General features: G+C 44.4%; 1 long non-coding RNA gene across 5 annotated transcripts in view; it reads right to left on the minus strand.

Annotated features, from left to right (window-relative positions):
- Gm38580 overlaps positions 1-26338 on the minus strand; it is a 58300-nt gene extending 31962 nt beyond the window's left edge. Inside the window, exons 1-7 of one of the 5 annotated variants that reach the window (XR_003950505.1) lie at positions 23573-26338; positions 22705-22827; positions 22058-22160; positions 21452-21552; positions 19263-20015; positions 18481-18561; positions 1219-1304 (exon numbers count right to left, since the gene is read on the minus strand). This is a non-coding gene — a long non-coding RNA (predicted gene, 38580). Of the gene's footprint in view, positions 1-1218; positions 1305-7928; positions 8167-18480; positions 18562-19262; positions 20016-21451; positions 21553-22057 lie in introns of those variants that run through there. The other 4 variants (XR_003950504.1, XR_001780997.1, XR_001781000.1 and 1 more) reach the window with 4 other exon arrangements.
- Positions 26339-26573: the final 235 nt, after the last annotated feature.

A 26573-nucleotide genomic window follows, 5' to 3' on the forward strand; every position in this document is an offset into this window, starting at 1 on the left:
TTCCTCTCTCCATTCTAACTCTTCTGATTTACTCCCCACTCCCTCTAGAACTCATAGCCTCTACTTGATAATTATTGACACACATACACACAACCTATTGGATCCAATTAATCTTATCCACATGTACATAGGCTTAAGGCTAGCCACTTGGGATTGGATATTGTACCAGGGAGCTCATCCCTTTCTCAGCACCCATTGGCTGCCTGAGCCTCTTCATCCAGGGGCGGGGCTTGTGAGATCTCCCCCATCAATGTTGGTGACTAGTGTGGTCATCATAACAACCTGATGGGGACACCATGTGTTTGAGATTTCATGGATGCAGCTTTCCCATCACATTGCTCGATAAGTTTTAACCATCTTGTGAAACATGTACATCTTCACAGGGTGGCTTATGTTTAGGGGCACATTGTGTAATCGTCTCTTCAGGCCAGGGCTACCCACCTACAAGACCCCTTAAGCCTCTTCTAGGAGGTCAACCAGGATGTGAAAAGCTTCTGGTTTGGGGGTGCAAGGCATGCGCCTCTGTGATTCAAAGTGTCCCTGTCCACCTCATGACTCCTAGGACAGCCTCGGACTGAATCTCAGCTGCTTGTGAGGAGTCAGATAGTTGCATGGCACACTGGGGGAAACACCTCACTCCTACTGTCCTGTCCTGGAGACTGGACACAGGTGCTGCCTCTGTTTCTGCAAATGGATTGGGACATGACTCTGTGCCTAACCCAAGTCAGTGTTGTCCAAAATAAAACCTCTCTAAGCCCACTGAAGAGAATGCCTATGCTGTTAAGGATGCCCAGACCAGGGAAGGTCTCCCTGGGTTAAGTCCTCATTAGATACGCTGAATCCCCTCAGAGAATCTTCTTCAGAAGGAGGAATTGTCCATAGCAAGGAGGTGGAAAGTCCCTCACTGGCATGAGCAAACCCAAAGGGACTCACATGCTGTCACCTAAGCTATTGGTAGCTCAGGAATTCATAGAAACTGTGTTGTGCACAGGGAGTTGAACTCAAGGGAAGCTGAGCAGGTGTACAATTGGGCTTATGAAAGTGTTCACACCAGACATCCTTACTGTGTGTCACAGAGGCCTCGGGACTGACAGGGTCAGGAGTGTCCAGAGGAAGGAGCCACAGGCTCTGTGCTGTTGAGTAAAGATGAGGCAGACATGGAACAGCACGTATCTGCCTAGGTGAGCTGGAGAAAGAGAGAGAAAGAGAGATGCTTACCTTGCATGTGACACTGTAGGATATAGACATCTGTGAATCAAGCACTGGGTGATCATTAGCTGATCTGGGATCTTCATTAGCTGAGCCTGAAAGGATATCATAGTTACATTTGGTCCCTGATGTGGCCTCAGAAGGAACTCCGTGTTCCGAAATTCATTCTTCCCAGAGCTTTGTTTAAAAACAAATGTGTCCGTCTCAAGCCACCTTGCATAGCCTGACATAAACTGACTTCAAAAATCCTATGTCCATGCATAACCTCCATTACCTTTGTATGGACCCCTCAAACAGAATCCTTTATTTTTTTCCCTTTTTTTTTTTTTTTGATGCCTCTCTGTTACTTTGCCTTGCCACAAAAAGACAAACAAAATAAGACCAATCTTCCATCGCATGCAAGTCGACATGTCAATTTATTTATTATTTCTAAATGGCATTTACCTACCCCTTGTAAAGGCAGGGGACAAGCTACTGCATTGGCTTCATCTCTACCTAAATTAAGATAGCAGTTTAAATTGAAAATGTAATCTCAGTCCTCCGCAATGTGGGGCACCACACTTTGCCCCCCTTGAGCTCCACAGAAAGCCTGGAAGTCGGCTGCTGCTGCAGGAACCGCCCTTAGTCAAAGGAGGGCTCCGAGCTGATAGAGGCAACCCATCCCACGACACAGGTTAAAAGGAGCCTGTTACCATGACAACAGATGGGGTCAGATAACAAAATGAACAGCCACTTTTGATCTTCAAAAAATTCTTTTTGCTTTGCTCTCTCCCCTGTTATCTGGATCACTCCATCAAACACCTTGCAGATAACACAGCTAAAAACCCAATCGACCTTCAAGAAAACCCAGGCAGGGTGGAAAGTGTGTGGGAAGGTTAGTGTCCCAGAGAAAGCATGGCTGATGGTATTTGCCTGTGTACACAGAACCGCACATGCTTCCATTTTCCCTGCCAGCAGCAGGCTGGGTTCAAAGGAGTCTACCGAAGTGCTTAACACATGTACATACAGTTTAAAAAAATTATCACTGTGAACCAAACACTGAGAGTGACTTAGAGTGAAGAGAGTTAGACATCAGGACGCTATCCTTCTGTTTTGGATTTGTTAGAATAAGAACAACTCCACTCGACATCAGCTGGCAGGCAAATAGAGTTATGTAAAATAATCAAGATGCTGAATGGTTGAGGTTCCTGTTATCCCTTCATGTTCAAGAAATAGCTGATTTTTCAAAATCATGTCTAAATAAAAAATAAGCAGAAAGATTCTAAAGTTTAGAGGCCCCCCTCCTATTTAGCGATGAATGAACTGAATTTAAATTGAATTATGCCATATTAGTTCTCCTGGGGTTCACAGTGGCCTCCACACCTGCTGCACAGAGCGTTCTGAATACCCAGCATGCACTGCTCGTGTTTGGAGAAGCAAGGAGAAATGTGGACTTGCTTTTTAGCACATGTGTGTTTATATTTTTACCCTGATAGCAACCAAGATGTTTTGCTGTGGAAAACAGTAGTTTCCCCAAAATGAAATTTCTAAACAGATACTGCCAAGTGCTTTCTGCAGAAGGGGTATTGTCCAGGGTGATTTGGCCGGTGTGCAGTACAGAGCTGTGTGCCAAATGCAGAGTCCATCCTCCTGGTACACAAGCCTTGTGTTGTGCTTGGACATTCCCCATTGTGTGTTTTCACAATGTAGGAAAGAGTTGAAGCCATGAAGACCACCTGAGCCCTCTTGAACTTCCCCACTGTAGCATCTTTCTGAGCTAAAATTTCCACCACCTATTTCAGGCCAGAGATGATTTATTCTTATTTTAAAAAAACAAGGAACAGTGTTCAGTCATCTTTGATCCATGGGTTTCTGAAAAGCAGGCATCCTTTCTTTGTGGGCCTCCACAATAAATTATTTCCAGAACGAATGACTTCAGATGAAAGGTGCAGGGGTGAAGGCTGCAATGGAAGGGGATTTAAACACCATCAGTGGTGACTCCGGCTCTGGCTGAGAGCAGATAGATACGCAGGAGACACAGAGTTTCCCAGTAGAGCTAATTTTCATAAGCAGCAGAAAGTGTTTATTTATTTAATTCAGCTAGACGACAGAAAAGGGCACTTGGGCACTTTTGATGTAGACCAATAACTTATAATGTTCATAACACTGAATGGCTATGATACTTTGACTTACAGAGACTGAGAGAGCCTTTCTCCCCCCACCCCTTTAACAGAAATCCGTGTTTGTAATTTCTTACTCTGTGAACAAAATCTCTCATGATGAGTTCTTACTCTCAGAACTAAAACAGCAATGAGAAGACAATGTAAAATTCTAATTTTTGGAAAAATTTAATCAGCCAGTAATGACTGAATACCTTTATAAGGCCACAATGTGATGCTCCCATACAAACACACAACATGGGATAGCCTACCCAAACTAATTAGCACATCTGTCACCCCAGCTGTTCATCATCTCTTGTGGTAACAGTCACTGAAGCCTCTTTTGATACTTTGAAATAAGCATTATATAGAATATTGTCACTAAAACTGTCTTCAGAGACTTTGAATCTTTGGCCAGTGGCTCCCTGGACCTGCCCTGCCCTTGCTTACCCTTAGGTTCTATCATAGGAATTCAACTTTTGGAAATTTAACATAAAATGCACTCACTCATTAATCGCCTCTCTTAACTCAGTCAGATTCAGGTTCTCCGGCCTTGACCCTTGGACACTGCTCCAGCTTGCCAAGTGTTCTGCCCCTGCCTCTACTGCATAGGCTCACTCAGCCACAGGCTGACAGGCCCATCCCACTCGCCATCATTGTGAGCAGTGGTGCAGAGGGCAGCTTTCCTTTCCTTTCCTTTCCTTTCCTTTCCTTTCCTTTCCTTTCCTTTCCTTTCCTTTCCTTTCCTTTCCTTTCCTTTCCTTTCCTTTGCTCACCTGTGAGCCTGATTGTGATGGACCTCCTGGGTGTCAAGCTATCTCTGGGTGTGGGATAGGGTCTGGAGCACTGGCTCTTTTTAATGACAGCTACTCTAATAAGAATATGCGGAATTTTTTTCCAGACTTGGTGTCATGTGCATGTCTTTCCTCTATGGATGTCTGTCAAGTCCTCTCCCCTCCTTTAAAGTCATTCTTTGCTTCTTCTTGTGGCTTATTTGAGCTCCTTATGCATTTTAGACATCAGTCCTTTAGCGGATCAGCTGATATTTATTTTATTAGTACTTTCTCCTTATCTGAGAAATTTTCCTTTCATTCTGTTTGCTGCTTATATATATATGAAAATTCAGAAAAAAATGATATAGCAATTCAGTGAAGCTGAAGGACAAAATGCCAACATAAATATCAATTATATTGTTCCAGCATGCGAACCACCACACATCCACACACAGGCACACACGAATAAACACAGTTTTGTTTTTTTTAAGCAGCAATGCATTTGTGAAGTTGCAGTGAATGCTCTACAAGAAATTAAGATATTTTATAATAGCATCAAAATAAAATAAGCAGAAGTAAAATTTGAACAAAATCCCGAAAAGTATGCAACACTGATCAGGTACACTGAATTTGACATACTGACAAGCAAGGGGACCCTCTTTCTGGTGGAAATTGATGAGTAGTTGTCACAGATTTGGGGCAATCCCTATTCTTTATAGCACTAGAAAAAAAATCTTATAATAATTGTGAATACAACAAAGACCCAGAGTATCTCAAAACCGTCTAGAATAAAAGGAACCAAGTTGCGGGAATTACACCTTGTGGTAATTTCAAGGATCGATATCCCACATAGTCTTGGGCATTTGAACACTTGGTGCAGTGCTGGTTCTGTTGAGGAAGGGTGAGGCGCTGCAACCTTGCTGGAGGAAGTGTGTTACTCAGCACAGACTTTGTGATTACAATCCTCAGACGACTTCCAGTTGCTTCTCTCTGCCTTGTGCTTAAAGCTAAGACATGAGATATCTCAAACTTCTGCTCCTGCCCCCATGCTTGTCGCTTGCCACTCTGGTAGACTCTGTAGTTATAGCTAAAATAAGCTTTTTTTTCCCCTATATGTTTTCTTGGTCATGGTACTCCACCACAGCATCAGAAATTTCAAATACATTATAAAGTTATAGTAACCAAAACAGCATGGCATTCACAAACTGACAAAGGAGTAGAATAAGTAGGTGGCTGGGAGTTAACCAGTGTGTATGTGCTCAATGTCTTTAGCTAAGGTGCCAACCAGACATGGTAGCAATGGGACAGGTTCTTCAATTGGTGGTGGTGGAAAAACTGGATTTTCAAGTAAGGAAAAGTCCATGAGCTCAGACATTAAGTTTATTGGATTAAAGACTCAGATGTAAGACCAAATGGATACATGAAGAAAACTCCATAACACCAGTTTCTATGATATGACCCCAGAGTAGGGGCTACAAAAGAAAGGACATATTGATGGGATTACCACCAAACTGATGTGTCTTTATGGGGCAATACAGAAGCACTTCATCAGTGAACAGCATTTCACAGGAAACCTCAGGATGTGTCTGAATGGTGTTTAATACACACACATTCTAGGGTTGTTGTTAGGTAGCTCTAGCCAGATCCATTCTGCAGAAAAGATGGAGAATGGGAAGACATTGTGTTTGAGGGCAGATGGAATGCTGTAGCCAATTCTTTCAGCTGATGAGTTCAAAGAAGCTGTGGCCAACTTCATCAGACCCTTAGGACCTGAGATCTATTAACACTTTCCCATGGATGTCCTAGGTTCAGGAGGCTCACATGATCCCTGCTCCCCACCCTGCCCCCTCACAGAGCTCCTCTAACATTATGTCAGAGATGGACAGTAGATTAAAGGTGGACTTTCTGGGCATTGTAGCTGCCTATGACTTACTCATACTCCTGTGAATGATCCCAGAAAGCTCACCAATAGACATAGAATAGCACCAATACCAATAGAATGGCTACCAATAGACATTCAGCAGGGCAGGATGTGTTCATAGATGTCCCTCCTGGAGAAAGCACTGAGACTTCCCTCGAACATGCCTCGCTCAGGTTCCTTCACACAGCATGCAGACTGCTTGCTCCTACTGTGAGCTGAGCAGTAGTTCAGTCTGTCCCTGCTAGTGACCAACCCCAGATGACAGGGCCATTCTCTGTGCATACTTCCACCTGCACCTTCCAAGCTGAGCCTGAACATTGTCGCTATTCCAGGTCCCTAATCTTTCCCACTTCCTTCTGTTCTTTCATTTCTCTGATGCAAACCCAGTCCACAACATGGGTTTACACCAAAGATAAAGAGATGCTGGCTTAGGAGCCCCTCAGACTAGATCAGGCTCAGTGGTAAGTTTTGTCTGCTGGCATCTAGCCATCCTCCTACGTACACAGGTACCCAAAAACAGATGGTGACTACTGTGGTTCTTCATGGTAGAAAGCTGGGGACTACATGTTCACTGTTAGGCATGGTAAACACAGCCACCATACATCCTAGCTGTGGGACAGAAAGAAGATTCTGAAGAACCTGGAGGGGATGTGGGGACTACAGTGAGATTTCTCACTGCTCTGTGAGACCTGCACGTGGCACCCTGGACATCAGTGTGCACCTCGCTGACACTGAGTGTATGAGCATCCAGACTGCATGTTGCTACACACAGCACTCACTTCACCTATGAGCATGCTTTGTGAGAGGAAAGACCCCAGGCCTGAGTCACTATCCTCCTTGGGCTATTTCTTCACTCCTTCATTCATAGCTTGGCTGACCTAACAAACTCCCTCCTCTACACATTCTCCTCCTTTCCTGTATAGTATCCCAGCTCACCCCAAAAGACCTTGGGCATATTTAGGGTCAAGTGCCTACCTACACTTGGCCATATGGTATCATTAGATATCAGAGGCCTGAGAACCCCAATGTAGGTTCCAGCAGAAGCATCATGATGGAGTCTCAAGTGCCAGGACCACCTTTGGTTTGCACCAACCCTCTCTTCCCAGTCAGATGAGCATCTGGTTTCTGACAGCATTGCTAGGTACTTCCTGATCTCACCTGGCTCCCTTCTTCTTAACCTTACCTCCTCACCCCCTCCTTCCTTCTCTCTCTCTCTCTCCTCTCTTTCCTTTTTCTTCCCACCATAATTCTCTCCCTTCTTCCATCTTCTTCTTTTTTTAATTGAATATCTTCTTTATTTACATTTCAACCCCCTATCCCAGTCACATCCCTGAAAACTCCCTATACCAACCCCCTCCCCCTGCTTCTATGAGCATGCTCCCCTACCCACTCCTGACTCCCGGCCCTGGCATTCCCCTCACTGAGGCATCGAGCCTTCACAGGACCAAGGGCCTCTTCTTCCACTGATGCCTGACAAGGCCATCCTCTGCTACATATGCGGCTGTAGTCATGGGTCTCTCCATGTATACTCTTTGGTTGATGTTTTAGTCCCTGGGAGCTCGTGGGGGAGGTCTGGTTGATTGATACTGTTGTTCTTGTTGCAAATCCCTTCAGGTCCTTCAGTCCTTTCTCTAACTCCTTTATTGGGGTCCCCATGCTCAGTCAAATGGTTGGCTGTGAGCATCCACCTCTGTATTTGTCAGGTTCTGGCAGATCCTCTCAGGAGACAGCTCTATCAGGCCCCTGTCAGCAAACACTTCTTGGCATCCACAATAGTGTCTGAGTTTGGTGGCTGTATATGAGATGGATCCCCAGGTGAGGCAGTCTCTGGATGACCTTTCCTTCAGCCTCTGCTCCACACTTTGTCTCCGTATTTCCTCTTATGAGTATTTTGCTCCCCCTTCTAAAAGGCAGCTTCTCCATCTGGAATTTTTTTACCTAGATTTATCATAGCCCCAATGTTGAACAGGAGCACAGATAACACCAGCAACTCTGGTGTTCAGGTAGGATGTTCTGATGAACCACGGGATTTCAGTGGAAGAGCCCCAGCTTGAGTTTGTCTTCACAGCACAGCTCTGTCTCCCTGAACCTCAGCAAAGGGCAGAGATAACTCTCTTGACAAAAACTGTCAGAAATGGCAAGAGAGAAAAGAAAGAGGGTAGTCTTCTAGGGGAGACAACATGACCAAGGGGATCATAAAAACAGAGGATGCCTGGACGTGTGTCTCTACATCACACACTGAGGAGCATTCTCACTTGCTCTGCAATTCTGAGGACAGGAGATGCCAGTTCATTGAGATTCTTGTTGCTGCAGCATCCCTCACCTGTGCCCCTGGACCATATACCAGGACACAAGGCTCTTATTTCATCAGGTACACGCCTTGAGAATCTCTCTCTGGATCCTTTTGGAGAGACAGACAAGGCATGACTCTGAAGACTGATTTCAAGTTGGGACAAGAAGTACATTCACACCATCCCCATGTCTTGCAAGTGTGTCCATAGTAATACTCCCTATACCCAAAAAAAGCTTATTGATGTTGCATAGTGGCTATTGGGGAAAGTATTCCATTTATAAAATAGTCATGGTGATTACCCTGGGACTTCGGCTGCCCTCTGAAGTTAAGGAGAGCTTCCTGTTACGCGAATACCAGTGGCACAGATGTCTTTCTGCTCTGGGGCGGCCTGTGTAAAGGAGCAGACAGGGGACAACCTCTTCCTTCCAACCTTCTAGCCAGGAAGCAAGAGCTGGTCACACTCAATAAAGGGCAGAGAAAACCAGGAGGGCAAAGCCATCAGAAAGCAAGGAACCTTCTGGGTGGGTGGTGTTTAATATTTATACTTAAAAGCAAATTAAGGACTGTTTAAAGGATGTTTGCAGGAAGAGATTGGATTTACTTTAATTATTTGGTTATTTGTCATCCCTAAACCACATTTATTAATCAAATGAAAACACAGCTTTTAATATATTTCATTTCTTGAAAAAAAACCACATAGCTCACTGAATTATTAAGTGGCAACATTCTCACTGGCCTCAGAGCTCTCTGCCAGCTACCAGCACAGTGCCACCAATTTTCACAAGTTTCCATGTTTTCCTAAGCACAGGAGCTCTCCTGCTTTTCAGAAGCTCCTATCTGCATCAGTGTTGCTAGGGTTAGCTCCGTTCTCTCCCCTCCCCATTGTGGACAGTGCTGGAGAGCAGATCTGTCCTAGGATGCACAAGTGGTACTCCCTTCTCCTTGGGCAATAGATAATATCCTCTAGTTCCTGGACCTCTTAAATCGTCACCAGGAGACTATTCCCAATTTTAGAAAGCAGGGGCTATGAGGAATGCCCTTCCTTCACCCTTGGTATAAGTGTTGTCTCTCAGGACAGACCCTTCTCAGTGTTCCTCTCTCTGATGCAGTCACTGAGCACATGCCTCTCTGGGATATGACCAGCTCTACTGTATCCCCGTTATGACCAGGGCAGCCTCAGAGTGGTGGCCACTGGAACTTTTGCTCCTAAGGACTCCCCAGTGGAGGAAAGAATATGAGCCAGAGGTATGGACAAGCATAAATATCCTGCTTTAGATGTAGTGCCCAGACAAGTGTTACTATAGGCGTGTAAGCAAGACACGGTGATGTGAACATATGATCTAGTTCTTGTCACCTCAGGGAGGGTATGGTCCTGCCTCCACTGTCACGGGGTATCTTCAGAGAACACATGAAATGTAGGTGTTTGACTACTGTAGAATGAGGGAAGCGTATGCCTGACCAGCGGACAAGGTAGAGGGGAGGGTGCAGGTGAGAGCATGCCCTGTATCCTGGGAAGCTAAATCCTAGACTCAGAACCTTTGCCTAGTGAGAGACATGCCTCTGGGTGGGTCTGTCCGGACATTTCCAGGACAGACTAACTGCGGAGACTAGACCAGCCACCAGAATTAGTTGCACCCTTTGTTGGCAGCCCAGGAGTGAGGGGGTCTTGGAAAAAAAATGAAGTGTGATGATGGTGGAGCCCAGATCTTCTGCTTTCCAAAATGGGACAAGGAACAGCAGATCTCCAGGAATCCTCCAGGCCTTTAGCACCAGATTGTGGCGAAACAGCTATGAGGTTTTCAGCCTCACAAGCATGCAGGCAACAATCATTAGACTTCATAGCTCCTGCCCTTTAAGTCAGTCAGATAAATCTCACACTACAATATATATTCATTCATCAGTTCAATTCTTCTAGATGTCTCAAATACATCATTGGGCCTGACTTTGCCTGCAGCTGGCTGGAGATCCACCCTTTCCCAGATCTATGTTTCTCTTTGACTTTCTGGTCTTCTTACCAAACTCCTTAGCATAAGGTTATATTAGCACAAAGTAACTTCCATGAAAGTCATTAGCCACCATCAAACCTCTCTCTACTTTTCCTACAGCTTCTGGTTGCTTCTGGATTCTCTTCATCACCCCTGCACCTTGCACTCCTTTATGTCAGATACCAGGCTTAGCAAAGTCATCCAGCCTGGGAGGTGGGGTTACAAAGTTCTGAAACCATACTCTAGAAGTTCCATCTGGAAGTCTGACAGACTACAGTTTGCACTGGCTAGCAAAGGTGGGCGCCTGGCATTTGAGCATCCCCTATCAGGCATCTAAGTAAAGTTGTACTGAATCTCTTTTCAAGAAAAATAAATACCTGATGGTTTATTTGAACACTTGCTCCCAGTTAGTGGTCATGAGGGAAGAGTTTTGGAAATATAGCCTTACTGAAGGAGGTACTCTCCTAAGTGTGGGCTTCGAGAAGTGTCCTTGAGTTGAAGACCTGAGTTCTCAGCTTCCTGTTACCTCCCGTGACTGCCTGCTGCCATGCCTAGAGCCAGGTGAACTCAGCCCTCTGAAAACTTATACCCAAATAAACTCTTCCTTCTCTCTGCTACCTTGGTCACGGAGTTTTATGTCTAGGCAATGGAAAAGTAGTTATCACAAAAAGATAGGGAATGAAGTATACCTTTTAGACATATCATAGCAAATACATCTAAGGACATTCTCCTGCTGGGGCTGTGTAGAAATCTGGCCCATCATGCTGGACCCTGGCTGCTGTTTCTCATAAGATTCACAGATACTAACCACACACAGTGTCATCTCAGCCTCACTTGGCGCTGGAGTCTCTCATCAAGGTGTGCAGTGATGTAATTTACAGTAACTTACAGACTTACAGTCTGTTGCTCTCCTTGGTGGTCACAGAATAATCTGACCTGCCTAATCAAATGAAAGACCATGCTGTTTTCACCCTATAAGTTGTTTTATCAGGTAACAGAAAATATTTGTTCTTCAGTGTACATATTCCTAGGATGTGTGTGCTGGATTTTGGAAACTTGACCCTTCCTCTTGGGGCTGCAGTAGGCACATGGTAACCCCACCAAACTCAACGCAGCAAGGGTGTAAAGACCCAGGCAACATGTGGTCTGGGAAACATAAAGCCACTCTACAGTCAAATCCAACACTTGGTCCTGGGTGCTCCTCAGCATACCTCATAAATGATGGCTTCTGACACCTTTATCTGTGCATGAGCAAAGTAGGTCAAAAGGTGGAGAGATATTGTCTTGTCAAAGGTCTTCCACAATATAAATAGGGAAGCATATGGTTCGGTAGAATCTGGTACCCATGTCACACATGCATCTCTCCAAACCCTGAAACTCTAACACCTGGACCATGGTGAGCTCATCCCCTCTACTCCTGTCACATCTCTCCTTTAGACATCATGTCTTCCCAATAGCCCTGCATCCTACCTTTCAAGGAAGTATGGGAACACTACTATACTGCTCACTCCCCAGAGTGCTGGAAGTGAGTTGGGGTAAACTTCTGGCAGAGCTGGAGCGTCAATAACATCCTCTGTTGTGGATGTGTTAGCTTCCAAGTACTCATGGGTCTCAGTGTCTCCACATCAGATCCATTTTATCTATGTGCCGTAGACTTCACTGTGCATATGTGCACAGTTCATCTCTATTATTCTTGAATCTCTGCAATTGGGATCCTGTTGCTTCAGTGCTGAGGTATCCCCTCATTAGGCTATAGCACTCTCTTCACAGAAAGCCTAGTAATATTTCCCTGCTTCACATCCTGCCTGATCCACACAACTTTGATACCTCCCTGTCAACCTTATCAGAAACGCATACCCAAACTGGAAAAAGCACTTCCCTGCCATTCACCCACTTTGGCTTCTAAGCACTCTCTTAGCAACTTGCCTTGATTTCGGTGCACTGAGCACACAGTAAGCACTCCACCACCAGTCATTGTGTCTCCCAAGGATTTCAGAGGAACACTAAGCAGAGAAACCTGCAGTCGTTATTCTAGACACAAGATTTCCAAGGTCTCATCTGTTCCTCCCGTTGATGGTTGACAAATCATGTACCAGAAGAAGGCATTGGAAAGCCAACAGGAGGCCATAATGGCTGGTGGATTTATGGATAGGTGGGTTGATAGATAAGTACATGGGTATATGGATGAGTTGATAGATGGATGAGTGGATGATATATTGATCTAAAGAACCGGGAAGTATTTCCTTAGAGTCAGCACATAAAAACTCTGGTCCAAAGGGGACCAAAACTGTATCTCATGATCTTGGTAATGTGTAAGAGCCACAAAGATGATAGTGGTTTTGAAGGCTTTAGTGCATTACAGAAGGAAGTGGAGGCTTGGTACTGTGCCCCAGGAGTGGAGACTGTAAAGAGATGCTGGCAAAGGCCATTGGTAAAAGTGCAGGACTACTGGATTAATTGAAGTTATATGTGGATAAGTCAGAATCCCTAAAGAGAAGCCAGGAGGGGCTCGTTGTGAAAGTGCAGTCCATCTGTAATGTGGACCCATCAGTCTGAAGACGCCAGTTCCATGGAACAACCACCAAGAACAGTAACAGCTGTGAAGTGAAGCCAGACTGAGTCAAAAGACACGATGCAGGTCATATGTAAGGCAGAGCTGGACTCCAAGGCCTTTAAAGCCTAGAATATCATGAATGACTCCCATACATTAGACATAGAGCTATTTAAACTGTTGGAATTTGGTTTGGTTTTTGTTCACCTTGTGACTATGCCCTGGCTCTTTCTTCTTGGAGTAAGAAAGTATTTTATTTTATTTTTATCTTATTTTATGGTTTTCCAAGACAGGGTTTCTTTGTGTAACAGCCCTGGGTGTCCTGGAACTCACTCTGTAGATCACACTGACCTTGAACTCACAGATATCTGCCTGTTTCTGCCTCCCAAGTGCTGAGATTAAAGGTAAGTACCACCATACTCCTGGTGTAAAAGAAGTATTTTAATATTCACTTTTGTTTTATAGAAGCCCACAGTTAAGAGACGTCGGTATTTTACAGAGATTCTGAATATTTCCTAGAGGCTTCAAGTAATTCACAGACACTTTGGATAATGATAATAAAGAGGCTCTTTATGTTTTAAAGAGACAGAATGCTTAAAGAATGTGAAATTTTATATGGTGATATTGATGTTAATACGAGATCTTGGAGTGAACAGCAAAGGTTTTTGACGAAGTGATGTGTGTTAAGTTGACAAAGGGTCAATTATGCTGGTTGGGTTTTGTAAACTTGACACAAACCTAGACACATCTGAGAGGAGGGAATTCTAATTAACAGAATGTGTCCATAATCCTGGTATGTAGGCAAGTCTGCATGGTATCTTCCTAATTGGTGATTGATGTGAGAGATCCCAGTTCATTGTAAGTGGTACAACCCCTAGCTGGGGGGTCAGGGATATAAAAGAAAGCAGAGTGAGAAAGACATGAGGAGCAAGCCAGTAAGCATCACCCCTCCATGGCCTCTGCTTCAGTTACTGCCTCCAAGTTCCTGCTCTGTTTTAAGTTCCTGCCATGACTTCCTTCTTTCACAGACTGTGGTGTGCAACTGTACAATGGAATAAATTGTTTCCTCCCCAAGCTGCTTCTAGCTATCATATTTTATCACAATTAAAATTCTAGCTAAGGTAGATGACTAGGTAGATCAGTGGATGGGTAGCTGGGTGGGTTGGTGGGTTGGAGCACTGGGGGGGGGGGTGAGTGGGTGGATCAGTGGAGGTGATGGGGGCTGAATAAATGGATGTAAGGAGAAATGTAAAGATGGAAGGAAGAGCAAAATGGAAGGCCTTGTCAACTGGACAAGAATTATAATCACCATGGGAAAACACCTCCTGGTTGTATCTGTGAGGATGATTCAAGAGAACTTTAACTGAGGAAGGCAGAATTACCCAAAATGTGGGCAGCACTACGCTTTTGTTGAGGACCTACACTACAGGAAAAAGCGAAAGAGCTGAGAAACAGTGCTCATTGTTCTGAGTGCTCCGATGGTGTAGATACGATGTGACCAACTTTCTGTAGTAGTTGCCACCTTGACCTCAAGCCATGATCAAAAACAAATGTTTCCTTCCTTGAGCTTCTTCTAACAGATATTTTGTCACAGCTGAGAGTAATTTAACCAAAACAGTTGGAAACATAAAATTACTCCATGTTAATCGCCTTCACAGGCTCAAACCCTAAAGCTGTTCCCCTTATTGTAGTAACACTTCAACCATCCCATCCATGCCTGTCCAATTCCAGCACCTTCATGACGTGACCCCACTTGGGCTATACTTTCTTCTCCATACTTGCTATAGAAAAACTTGGACATCCCTGGGCCTTTCTACAACAAGCTCTGGGTGGGATCTATAGAGACTGTGTGCTTATTTTTACCTCTAGTCCCCATTGATGGATCCAAAGAGTTTCTTTCCTTATTCAAATACAGTGAGTGGCCCTCAGAACAATCAGTCCAGAGGAGGTGCCATGGCTATACCACCCTTAGCCACCTGCAGCCATGCCCATTCAGGCTCTGTGCTTCATCTGTTGGAACATGGTGAGAGCACAGTCTTTTGAAGCTCTAGCATAGTGGCTAAGCTTTTGGAATAGGACTCTATCTTCATCAGTCAGCCCTGCTGAACAATGAAGTCCACCCTTCATGTGACAAGGCACAGGTGAACATTCTGCAGATGTACCATAGAAGCTTTGAGCAGCAATTTATTCTTCCTTGTGGAAATAGAAGGGCACATACTCACTGAGCTTTAATGTTGCCATCCTAATGAGCACCCCAAAACTGATAAGCCCCCTCATTTCCCTCCTGCCAGCACACAGGCCCTAGGGTAGGATTATTTGTGGAGCGGGAAATCCAACAAGCAATTTTTCCAAACGACCGGCTCGTCATTAATTCTTATTGATGTTAAAACTTTGCTTTTTAGGGAAAGAAAAAAAAACTGTTCCCAGAGCACCATACTGTATGTCAATAATAGGAAGGAAAATAAATGTTAAAACATGCTAAATAATTGCCCGACAGTACTTCTGCTAATGACCGCAAAGTTCTGCTATGCTAATTTTTCTCTACACTTTTAATTACTGATCAATAATACTTTGCAGTTGACATTTAAAAATGCTGAACCACATGTAGGAACACAGACCAAGAGAAAATCTACAATGTGGGATTGAGGTAACTAAATCAATAAACGTTGCCATTTAACAAATAGTAGCATGTAAACAGCCACCAAGATTAGCAGGCGTGGAGGGCTGAGCCTGGAGGAGTTAATTACTGTTTAGTAACAGAGTACTGCCTGTTTTCTGGGAAAAGTTCCCATCAGGCTCTCCTGTCTAGAAAGCCTCCCTCACTAGTGAGGCAAGCAGGACACATGCTAGAAGGACATGTGTCTCTGATGGACAGACAGGAAGGACATTTCTATGCACGTGGTCCTCCTTTGCTGCAATCTAAGGTTCCACCCAGTGGCTGTAATTGATAGACCCATAAAGGCGTGAGACAGAGCAATGAGATTTTCACACCATCTCTCCTGGGCGTATCAATACCATGCCAATCATTCATTTGGAGTTTAAGGGATTGAGGTAATCAAATACCCATCCACCTTGCAGACCGAAGAAAAGGTGGGCTTTGAACATGCATGCAGGCCCTAGGAAAATCAATGTTTGCAGCTCACTGAGGGAGAACATAAGCAATCTTCATTTTTATTATTATTAGCAATAATAATAAATCTCGACTTAAGCATCACAAGCATGTGATTATTGAAATGTCATTTTCTGCAGGAGGGTAGAAGTGATTTTTCTTGGCTAAGCTGAGGCCTGGGCTCTCTGGGCTACCAGACAGTGGTGTGCATGTTCACAAATGGCAGCCCACCCTTTTCTCCATATCAGTGCTGCCTTCAGACACATCAGCTTCCTGTGTCTGGCTGGTAGAAGCTGAAGATTGTATGGAAGATTGTGAGCTTCCCTTGTTTCTTGCTCTGACTGGCCCAGGATGCCACTGCCAAGTGTGTTCCTCCTAGCGTGTCAAAGTCCTGAGTGTTTTCTGTACAAGCATATCTGCCCAGTTGGCAGCACTCACCGGAGCAGAGAGAGTTTAACCCATTGTGAGTCAATTCAATTCAACTGTAAGTGGGACCCAATCCTTGAGGTCCTGTCCAGCTTGGGACTCTGATGACATGGGTCTCCCACTGGTTTTTTTCCCTGTGGCTATTATATGGTGCTGATTCAAAGAGCCAGGTAAACAGGCAGCAGGCTTTGCTGCTGTTCTTTAGAGAGGTTCTGGGTAGACTTCAACCCAGAGATATTGTACCCTCCTGTCTTTGCTAGGGCCTCTGAGCATGTCTGCTTCCCACTTCCATAGCAGTGTGGCTGTGGAGGTGGTAATGATGCTACCACACACCCAGCATCCCTGAAGCTGGAAACTGTTTACAGAAAAGTAAGCTGATTGACACATATCTGCATAAATTACCCATTTCTGAATGAGAGAGGAAACAAGAAGTTAAGCCCTGAGGACAGGAACCTAGCCTTAAACACCATCAGATTTGACAGCTCAACAGCAGCATTGTGCTGTTAGAACCTTGGCTAAGTGGATGATCCCCTGCCTCCTACACAAAAGCTTCATCCTCTACACAGGGTGGGGTTCTGACCACCGTGGATCATGGCTCCTCAGGTCTGGGCCAAAGATGCTACTGTTACTGCAAGAAGGTACTAAAGGTTGGAACTCCCAGGCCCATCTATACTCCCTGCAACTCTCTAAGCACAGTGGCACTACAGACCACAGGCTGTGCAGGGCAAGGTCAGAATAGAGACATCTCTGCGTTCTGGGCCCAGTGAATTTATCACTGAGTATAGCAGGAAGGAGCTATGGCATCAATAAGGAAACCACACTAGGCAGAGGCTAGCACTAAGGTCTGGATGAGGAGACATGGATCATGAGGAAAGACATTAAAGGAAATAGAACTGAGAGTGCCAAGTTGGGGATAAAAGGAGAAGGAGGTGCTGGGAAAGAGTGAGGAAGGGGGAAGTATCAGGAGAAAAGAGAAGTGCAGAGGAAAGAAGAGGAGAAAGGAAGTATGGGACAGAAGAGGAGAGAAGCTCAAAAAGGAAGAGGAGTAGGACTTAGAGGAAGACAGGCAGGGAGAAAGACACAGGAGGTGAATGGAGCCTAAGCCCTCACCCTGAGTCTTTCTTCTCTGCTGCATAGGCCCCTGAGAGGCCCTGTTGACAACTGGGCATGAGACTCCTGCCACTCACTTAGAGTGAAGAGCAGGGAGAGTCTCCTGATCTTCACAGAGCTCCCTCCATCAGTACAGATTGCTCCTGAAGCCACAGAAAGCACAGGTCGATAATATCGAGTCGCTCTTCACAGAAGCACACTGTAACAGTCACACTCTACCACCGTCAGGAAGCTTGTCTGCTCAGGGCAAAGCCAGTGGCAGGAAGAGTAGAGATGCAGGTGGTGAGGGAGGCTGGTGTGCCTGGACCCTGGCCTGGTGCTAGGCTCAGCGGGGCCCCACCGGTGAGAGGCTTTAGACTGGTGTGTGGTTGAAAAGTGTTCCAACACTGAGCAGCACCCTGGCCCTGTGAGTAAACAACCCAGTGAAGCCAGGGAGCTCTGCTGTCATCCCTGCAGATGAGTTCTCAGAGGGAAGCAGCCAAGTTCACTATGGAGCCAAATCAGCGTCTCAGAATGAGAAATGGGGAGGGTAGAGACTGGAAATGATGAGCAGGGGTCACGAGTCTGTGGCTGATGAACTTTTCTGCCAGGGAGTCTCAAGTTCCCTGTCATGAATCTCTGCTTGTGACTTTTTTTTTTTTAATTCTTGGAAAACTTTCATTAGATTGTTTTAAATGGGCTGCTAATCACTTCAAAACAATAAATATGTATCTTATGTTATAATTAATTCTAAAAGCTTTTACTCAAATGAATTTGAAAGGGAGAAATAGTGAGAAATTTCTATGTGGGAAGGGAATTAACCAAAAATAAATCCAGTTTTCATTGCTCCCAGATGCCATGTGCTAAGGCAGTTACAATTATCCCATGCCATCAACAGTTCTCCATTAGTGAAATGCAGTAAGCATGCCCCCCCACAGATAGTCCTGCCAAGCCCCTCCCCCAGAGGCAGATCCCCCTCAACTCACTCTGAAGATTAACTGGTACACATCTTCAGGGAAATCACACATCCATCAGCCTGAGTTTGCTCCTGATTTCTCCAGAAATATCTAAACAAAAAACCAGGAGTAAATTAAGCATAGCCATGATTTCCCAGGACCTTTGAAAAGCCCTTCCTCCTGCTGCAGGCATTCACAGAGCCACAAGCTAGCATCTCTCTCCTCCATCTGCTTGATTCTTCTCAGACCCCAAATCTCAGCATGCTTCACAAAGTTAATTTTTAGCTGCTTGCCATCATCAAGTGGTACAATGGTAGAGTGAAGGCCCAAGCACGCTGGGCTGTCTTCCCCTCCTACCGCACAGTTAACTGCCTTTGATCTTATCACATAGTAGATAAATAACTGAAATAATCTCCATTTAAATATATTAGGTTGTTTGACATAGGTACTACACACGACGAAAATCAATACTGATTAGACACTTGCCAGATACAATGTAAACGCATACCACGAAGTCTTTATGGGCCAGATAACATCATAGAGATCTCGACTAGAGTCAATAACCATTAGTTTTTAAAAGTGGCCACTTGAACTTGTGTGGGTGGGTGTGTGCCCCAGAACCAGGTTGCCCATGGACGTCATATGTGAGCTTCAAATAAGGAAAGAGGAGTTCAAGAAACATCCCACCATTGGTCATGACAACAGGGGAAGCTTTTGAAAACTGAAGTATGCTCAGGTTCTGTTTGGGTTAAAACACTTCAGGCATTTTGCTAGTTTGAGGAGAAAGTTTAAGAGCAAAGGAAGCCACTCACAAATGCAGTTGAACTCAAGTATCCACTTGTTCTCCTGGCATGGTGAATTCAACTCCAGGCTCCGTCCTTTGAAGCTGAGATGTGATCCCAATACCAACGTGTCTACCCCTGCAGATGCCAGGAGACTTAGAGTCACAGGTCTGTCTGGCAATGTTTCTTTCCAAGGCTGTTGTCATAAGTATTCACATCACAACTCAGTCACTTGGGAGAAAAACACTGTGAACTCTGTGAAGAGTTCATATAGGTTCCTCTAACCCTATCCTGATAGCTAACACTGGAAGACAGGGTTCCTGGGCAGTGAGGACAAGCTGAGATATGGGTTCACTGACACAACAGGAGTTATGGAGTCTTGAAATTGTTCTTTGAGTGGAGAGGTTCCATGATGATCCAGCCATTCTGAACCCTCAAGCCCAGCCTGCAACAATGTTTCTCTTTGCTGTCCAACCCAACCTGTGACAATGTTTCTCTTTGCTGTCCAGCCCAACCTGTGACAATGTTTCTCTTTGCTGTCAAGCCCAGCCTGTGACATGTTTTTCTTTGTTGTCCCTGTCTGCAAGCCATTCCAGGAAGAAGCAGTACATCAGTCAAGATGAGAGCAAACGGATCTCTCTGCTGAGAGCCTTGGGAAAGAGAAGTCCACCAGGACTGACATTCAGATGCAAACGCTATAGAATGAAGGCAGGGATGCAGGAGGCAGGGATGCAGCAGGCTGGGATGCAGCAAGAGGCAGCATGCCTCCATGTCTGCCTCCTTCTGAAAGGAGAAGAGGATGGAAGAACCCTGTCAACTTTCTAACAACACACCCCCTCCCTGAAGCTTTCTTTGTAATCAGAGGATTCCATGCCCTGTCACTTTACTCACCCCCACCAGCCCGGCTAATGGTTTTAAAGGGAAAGGAAATGACTTGTCCTCACAGCCAGGCTTTGACACTTTTATGAGTCATTTGTAATGAAGCTATTCTTCGGCTTTAATGGAGACCTTGATTCTGACCACTGTGAATAATTGTCAAAAGGTGATTAATTAAATATTCACCACTCCCTATAAAATTGATCAACATATTACATTACGCTGTTCCGAAGTTATTTTATTTCTCCATTCTCTTTGCAATTCTATGCATTTAAACAAGCTTTAAACTGGAGCTATATAATTTACTGCATATTAATTATGCACACACACTGACTAAAGTGAGAGGGAGTGTTTTACACCTTGTGTAAGTCCATAAAAACACTCGGTTGTGACTCGCAATTCTGGGAAGCCCTGTCCTGGAAACAGAAGGCCTAAGGGTGACTACCTATGTGCACAAGCAGAAAGCTCGGATAGTATGAGTTAAGGCTGATCCTCTCATAGTTCAGTCTACCCTACAGTCAATCTGAAATGGCTTCCAGGGAAAACTTCATCTGACCAAGTAGAAGGGCTATAACCATCTAAGGGTATCCACCTCAGACAAGAGTGACTCTAGTGTCCCTGTAGAGCTGTCCCTTCTATCCATGGAAGACTCAGACTATGGTCCAAAAGAAAGCCCAGGGAGGGAGAACAAGGCAGAAAACTTGGCTGAGATAAAAATGAAGCATGAACCAGAGTTCACACCAGGAATCTCTGGGGCTAACTTTGGTCTTTCATTGTCTCTGTGTCTATGTGGAAAGTTCTAGAAAACAAACTCTTCTGTTCACATGCTCAAGGGCTGCTCTCTGCTATCTAGGAGACAGGTTGGGATTATATGAAGGACTAAAAGCCCTTATTCAAATCACAAAAACTGACTGAGAGCCTTAATAATCAAACCATTATTTGTTATTTGGATTATTGAGCCACCAGAGCCTCCCTTTATAGCCCAGGTTATCCTCCAACTCAGCTTCCTCCTGCCTGGAATGCCAGGAAGACTGGTATGTGACACCATTCTTGGTTCAAACCAAGGAATAGATATGAGGGATTATGTTTAAAATCTTTAAAAATTACTTTGGGGAGGGGGTGTGTAAAATGGAACTCAAAAGGCCCAAATCTTCCATTGCCTGTGACTCTGAGCTTGTCATGGAGAAATAAAGGGAGTCTAGTGACTTTAGTATGCTTGGGACAAAAGCACCACATATTAGGTGGGAGTCCTGAAGGCAGAGCTCTGCAGACACTTGCATGGACACACCTCCCCTACTGAACACACAGAGGGCGTCAGATCCAGTCTTCATCTTAGGTCTTACTGCAGATGGATGCTCCTAGCACTGAGCCCAGGCTACCGCGGGTCTCTGTTGAGACCTTTGGAGGATCCATCCAGCTGCATCCTAGACGTCCTTGGAGGAGGCTGTTTGGACGCAAATTACTGATTTCAGTGAAGCAGTCAATCAACCCCTTTCCCCGTAGGCTGTTAAAGCGTCATTGAGTGAACATAGCAGATAAAAAAAATGATGAGCCAAAAAATCATATTTCAACTTGAACAAACTTGCTATTTGTAGACTTGATCACATGAAACTGGGGCAGTCCAGCTGATTTCGGCAGCAGCTACAGGAATGAACCCCACAAAGGGACTGAGTTTAATCATCCAATCCCAGACTGTATTGATTTTGGGACTACTTTCAATGACTATATAAATAAGCCATTTCTTTGCCACTGTATCTACAGCCGGTCATGAACCCAGAACCTTCACAACCTGGTCCAAAGTGAATTATGCCCCGCAGAAATAAATTAATAAAACTAACACAGCCAGCCTTCTCCACCGAGTTATTTTCACGTTTCAAGAGCTTAAAAATATAAAATCAATAATCATTTAGTCATAAGGGTAAATGAAGCGACATAACATCAAAGTCTACCCTTTAGCCATTCAAGCCGTCCTGGGTGATTCATCCCGTCAAAAGGCGGTGGTAATAATCCTTTCCACTTGGAGACAAGCTGCCACACAGCTGCAGTATTATCCTAGGGTAAACAAGTTGGGAGAAAATATTAAAAATCAATATCTGTTTCCTCCTATCAGACCAGATGGCATCCATCATAAATCCGGCCAGTAAAGAGTTCTTGGAGTTGGTACCCAGAGTGAAGAACCCAGCGGAATTCACCACATAAAATGGAGATGCCTGCTTTATAGGGACTGCAGGTGGGAGCTTCAAGAGTGGAAGATTTCACAATAACAAAAATGGTTGAAATTACAATTAAAGAGGAAAGATTAGTTAAAGCTACAAGATGCTGAGAAGAAGTCATTGCCAGCACAGCAAGTGAGAACCCAAACAGCCACTTCCAGTGCCCTGCAAGTGTGCTGGTCCGTGAGTCCTTCCAGCCCTTCTATCCGGGTACTTATCAGGGAGCCCCAGATTACCTCCTCCTCCCACAAAGCCTGTGAAAAATAAGGGCAGACTCTCATAGACTCCAACTGCCCATGAACAAATAAAAACTGCCCTATTACATCAGTGAGTAGCATACATAGGGGAGTAGGGAGGAGTCACCTGCTCCTCTTGTGCCTTACAGGACTGAGAGCTGACTCTTTCAGAAGCTCTGGAATGTAGTCTGCTGCTTGGGAAACAAGAAGCTGACAGTTCCTTCTCCAAATCAGCTTCAAATTTAAAGATCTGGCTGAATTTTATTATTTCTGGAAAATGAGACACAATCACTGTTCTTACTGAAGATCTTAATATCTTCCATTAGTGTTACCAGGATGTGTGTGCACCAACACATACTTACACACACACACACAAAGTATATATACATGTACTCACATACATACACACACACCATACACACATGCACACACAGGAATATGCACATGCAGTCACACATACACACATGCATACACATGCATAGACACTCACACACATACATGTATACACACATACTCATATACCATAATGCACATACACATATTCACCCATACACACATGCATACACATGCATAGACACTCACACACATACATGTATATACACACACTCATAAAATAATGCACATATGCATTTTCACACACACAAACATGTATGTATACACACGAATATGCATTAATGAATGCACACACATGCATGCATACAAATTCATTAACACATAAACATAAGCACACTCACATGCATGCATATACATATACCATACATGTATATACATCCCACACATATAAGCACGTACATTCATATACACACATTCATACATACATACAAACAGACTCACATACACACATTCTCACATACACAATACTTACACACACTCACACCCATACATGCCCACAGTTTTGCACACTCACACACACCACATTATCATTTGGAAAGCACAGAGTCATGGGCCATAGCTATGCCCCAGGAATGGTTGACAGCAGCCTGAGGACCTCACTAGAGAGGAGTGTTTTCATTACCCGTCTCCACACCACACACTCCCAAGTCACTTGTGCCTCAAGCCCAGCCAGTGTCTCCTCAGCTTTTCCTCCTTGCTATATCGTAGTCCTCCTAATGTGCCTCTCCATCTGTGTCTCTCTTGAAACAAATGGCAGTTTAAAGAAAAGCGTTTGGTGATTTGTTCTTCGAGAGTTGTGTCGCTCCCTCCTTCAGCTCCTTCAGGCTCAGATGATGAAATGTGCCGCTTGGTCCACCAAGAGTACCTTATTCAGACACCACATAGATGGTACTTAAGCTAGTTCCCGGGAACCTATAAAGGAGAAGGAAGTCATTAGATCCTCATCACTGATAGTATTGGATGATGGCTAGATATGCACCCTTGTATTGTCAGTGTCTGAGAGTGGCTAGATACCCACCCCTGCCAGTGTCAGACAGTAGCTAGATTCCCATTAGTGTCAATGCAGAATAGTAGTTAGATGCCCATGACAGTTATTATTGGATAGTGGCTAGATCTCCATCACTGTCAGTGTTAGTTGGTGGCTAGATTTTCAACCCTGTATTGTCCGTGTCAGACTGTAGATAGATCCCCACTGCAACCAGAGTTCTGGAACTTCATGTTCAACCCTCCTCTCTTTAACATAAAAAGATTTGCATTATTGGTTTTCTTCTTTCTTTTTGTTCTTTGGGGCTATGCATTAGATCTGGGCCCTCATGCATTTGAAGCAAGATCAGTAGCACTGAGCCGCACACTGGTCTAGTTTAAATGCTCTTTTAGCCTGGGTACATAAGGGTGCCTTTTTACTACCAGATGAATCTTCATCTTGGTCTCAGTGGCTGCTGGTAATGTTCATGTGGATCTAGATGCTCAGTTGGTGAGTTCATGGCTTTCCCTGCTAGAAAGTCACCACTGAGACTGTGGGGTACAAAGCTCAGAGAGCCCCAGAGTTTGGGCTGGCTGGCAAAAAACATGGCTCCCCCCAGATGCACAGGGCCTAGCTCTACATATCATTAGCTATCCTTGCACAATATCATATATTTTGGGGCTACCTAGTTTTGAAACAAACTGCAAATATTCCTCTCAGAAGCTTAACTGACAGTCTCTTCTGAAAGGCTGAACTAGTATAGCCAGGCCTCTTGGCATCAGGAGCATAACCCTTGGCCCGCTAATGAGGCAACACTGGATAGTTATTCTGTCATCTGAACATGACTTTTCTCCTGTGGCGATGACTAGCTGAGCGCATGTCATTTGATTAGTTCACAGGGGAAAGTAGCCACAAATGAAAAGCTGGCATGTCTGTCCTCAGAAACTTCCTCTTTTGCAGGGATGTCATTGGGCCACTAAGCAATTGAAATGGTGCTTTCTGTAGAGAATTCTCATCCTCTGTCCTGATACAAAGTTTCACTTCTTGAATGTCTTGGAAGATACAACATTCCTTCAAAGCTGCCACAAAGTATCGCCATCTAAGCTGAGGTCATCCATCCCCGGGTACTAGCACAGTCCTTGAACTCTCCCAAAGTGTGGCCCTACAGCCCTGCTTTTTAGGAAATAGTCACCCTTCTTGTTGGCCATCAAGAAAGTGAACTCTTTAAATCCCACTGGTTGCTGAGACTGTACTTTATGCTGGAAAACTTCCATCTGTAACAAACGTATTTTTCTATTATAGCCCAGACCTACACTTGACAAAAGGTGCAAAATATGGCTTTTACAAAGAAAAATCTCAGCGACCCATATGTATCTGTCCTCTTTCCTGGAAACAGTTCTTCTCAAATACAGTTCAGCCAGCTCCCAAAAGAGTGTGTGAAGGGACAGTTAGTGACAATTATCTACTTGTTCTTAATAATTGCAGGGTTAGTAATACTTATCTGTACAGTAAGACAATATCTTATATAATATAGACTGCAACATAATAGATACTGAGATTCCCGCTCCTGGAGGATGACTGAACTAAAGCTATGTCTTAATCTTCCTATAACGTCAGCCTAAGGGTTGCAGGATGTGCAGATTCCCCAAAGGCACCAGTGTCACAGTGCAAACCCTTTGTCTTCTACCAATGTTTTGGGGAGCACTGATGTGTGAATGTGCCACCCAGGGACAGTGCAGACAAAGCCAGAGTTCCTGCAGCTAGTAGAGGACAGAGGAAGGCACTTGGCACCACCCTGCAGCTCCCCATTCAGACCCTTCTAGTGCTTGGCCTGTCTCTACTATGGAGTTCTGCAAGAATCTGCATCCTTATTTTAAAAAACAAAACAAAACAAAACAAAAAAGTCAAGCAAACAAACAAACAAAACAAAACAAACAAACAAACAAACAAAACCCACCTTTTGACTGTGCTGAACTGTTTTCAATCCGACTTGGATACCTGGATGAAACAGACAAACTTCTAAAACAATAACCAGTCTACTACCAAACACAAAGCAATAATAAATATTGAGAAATCTCTGTGTTTCTTAAGAAAATCAATTGAGTAATCAAATGCCCATCCCAGAGCCTCTATCATCACCTTTTCCATGGCCATCATTGTGACCACTGGGCTTGGAGATGCTCCTGGGAGACTTGAGGAGAGAGTCATGTGCACATACTCTGGCAAAGGGGGGTTGATTTTAGCACTGTTCTGGCAGCCTTAGATGTTCCCTATGAGCAGTCTAGCAGACACAACCAGGGGCTGCCTGATGTAAAAATTTGTTTTTAGGAATACGTTAATAAGAAGTTCCATGATGGGCTACAGAGATGGCTCAGCAGTTAAAAGCACTGCCTGCTCTTCCCAAGGACCTGAGTTCAATTCTCAACACCCACATGGCAGCTCACAACTGTCTGGAACTCCAGTTCCAGGGGATCAAAAACCCTCACACAAACATACATGCAGGCAAAAAGACAATGCACATATAATAAACATAAATACAATTTTTTAAAAAAGTTCCATGATTGTGTAGACTTTCCCTTCATTAACTTAGATTCTACAGCCTGCTAAGACTTCAGCTGCATAATACATGCAGGTAGGGTAATCTGTTTCTCCTGAGGAA

The sequence above is a fragment of the Mus musculus genome, chromosome 13 (assembly GCF_000001635.26).
Source record: "Mus musculus strain C57BL/6J chromosome 13, GRCm38.p6 C57BL/6J".
In the NCBI taxonomy this organism is placed as follows: domain Eukaryota; kingdom Metazoa; phylum Chordata; class Mammalia; order Rodentia; family Muridae; genus Mus; species Mus musculus.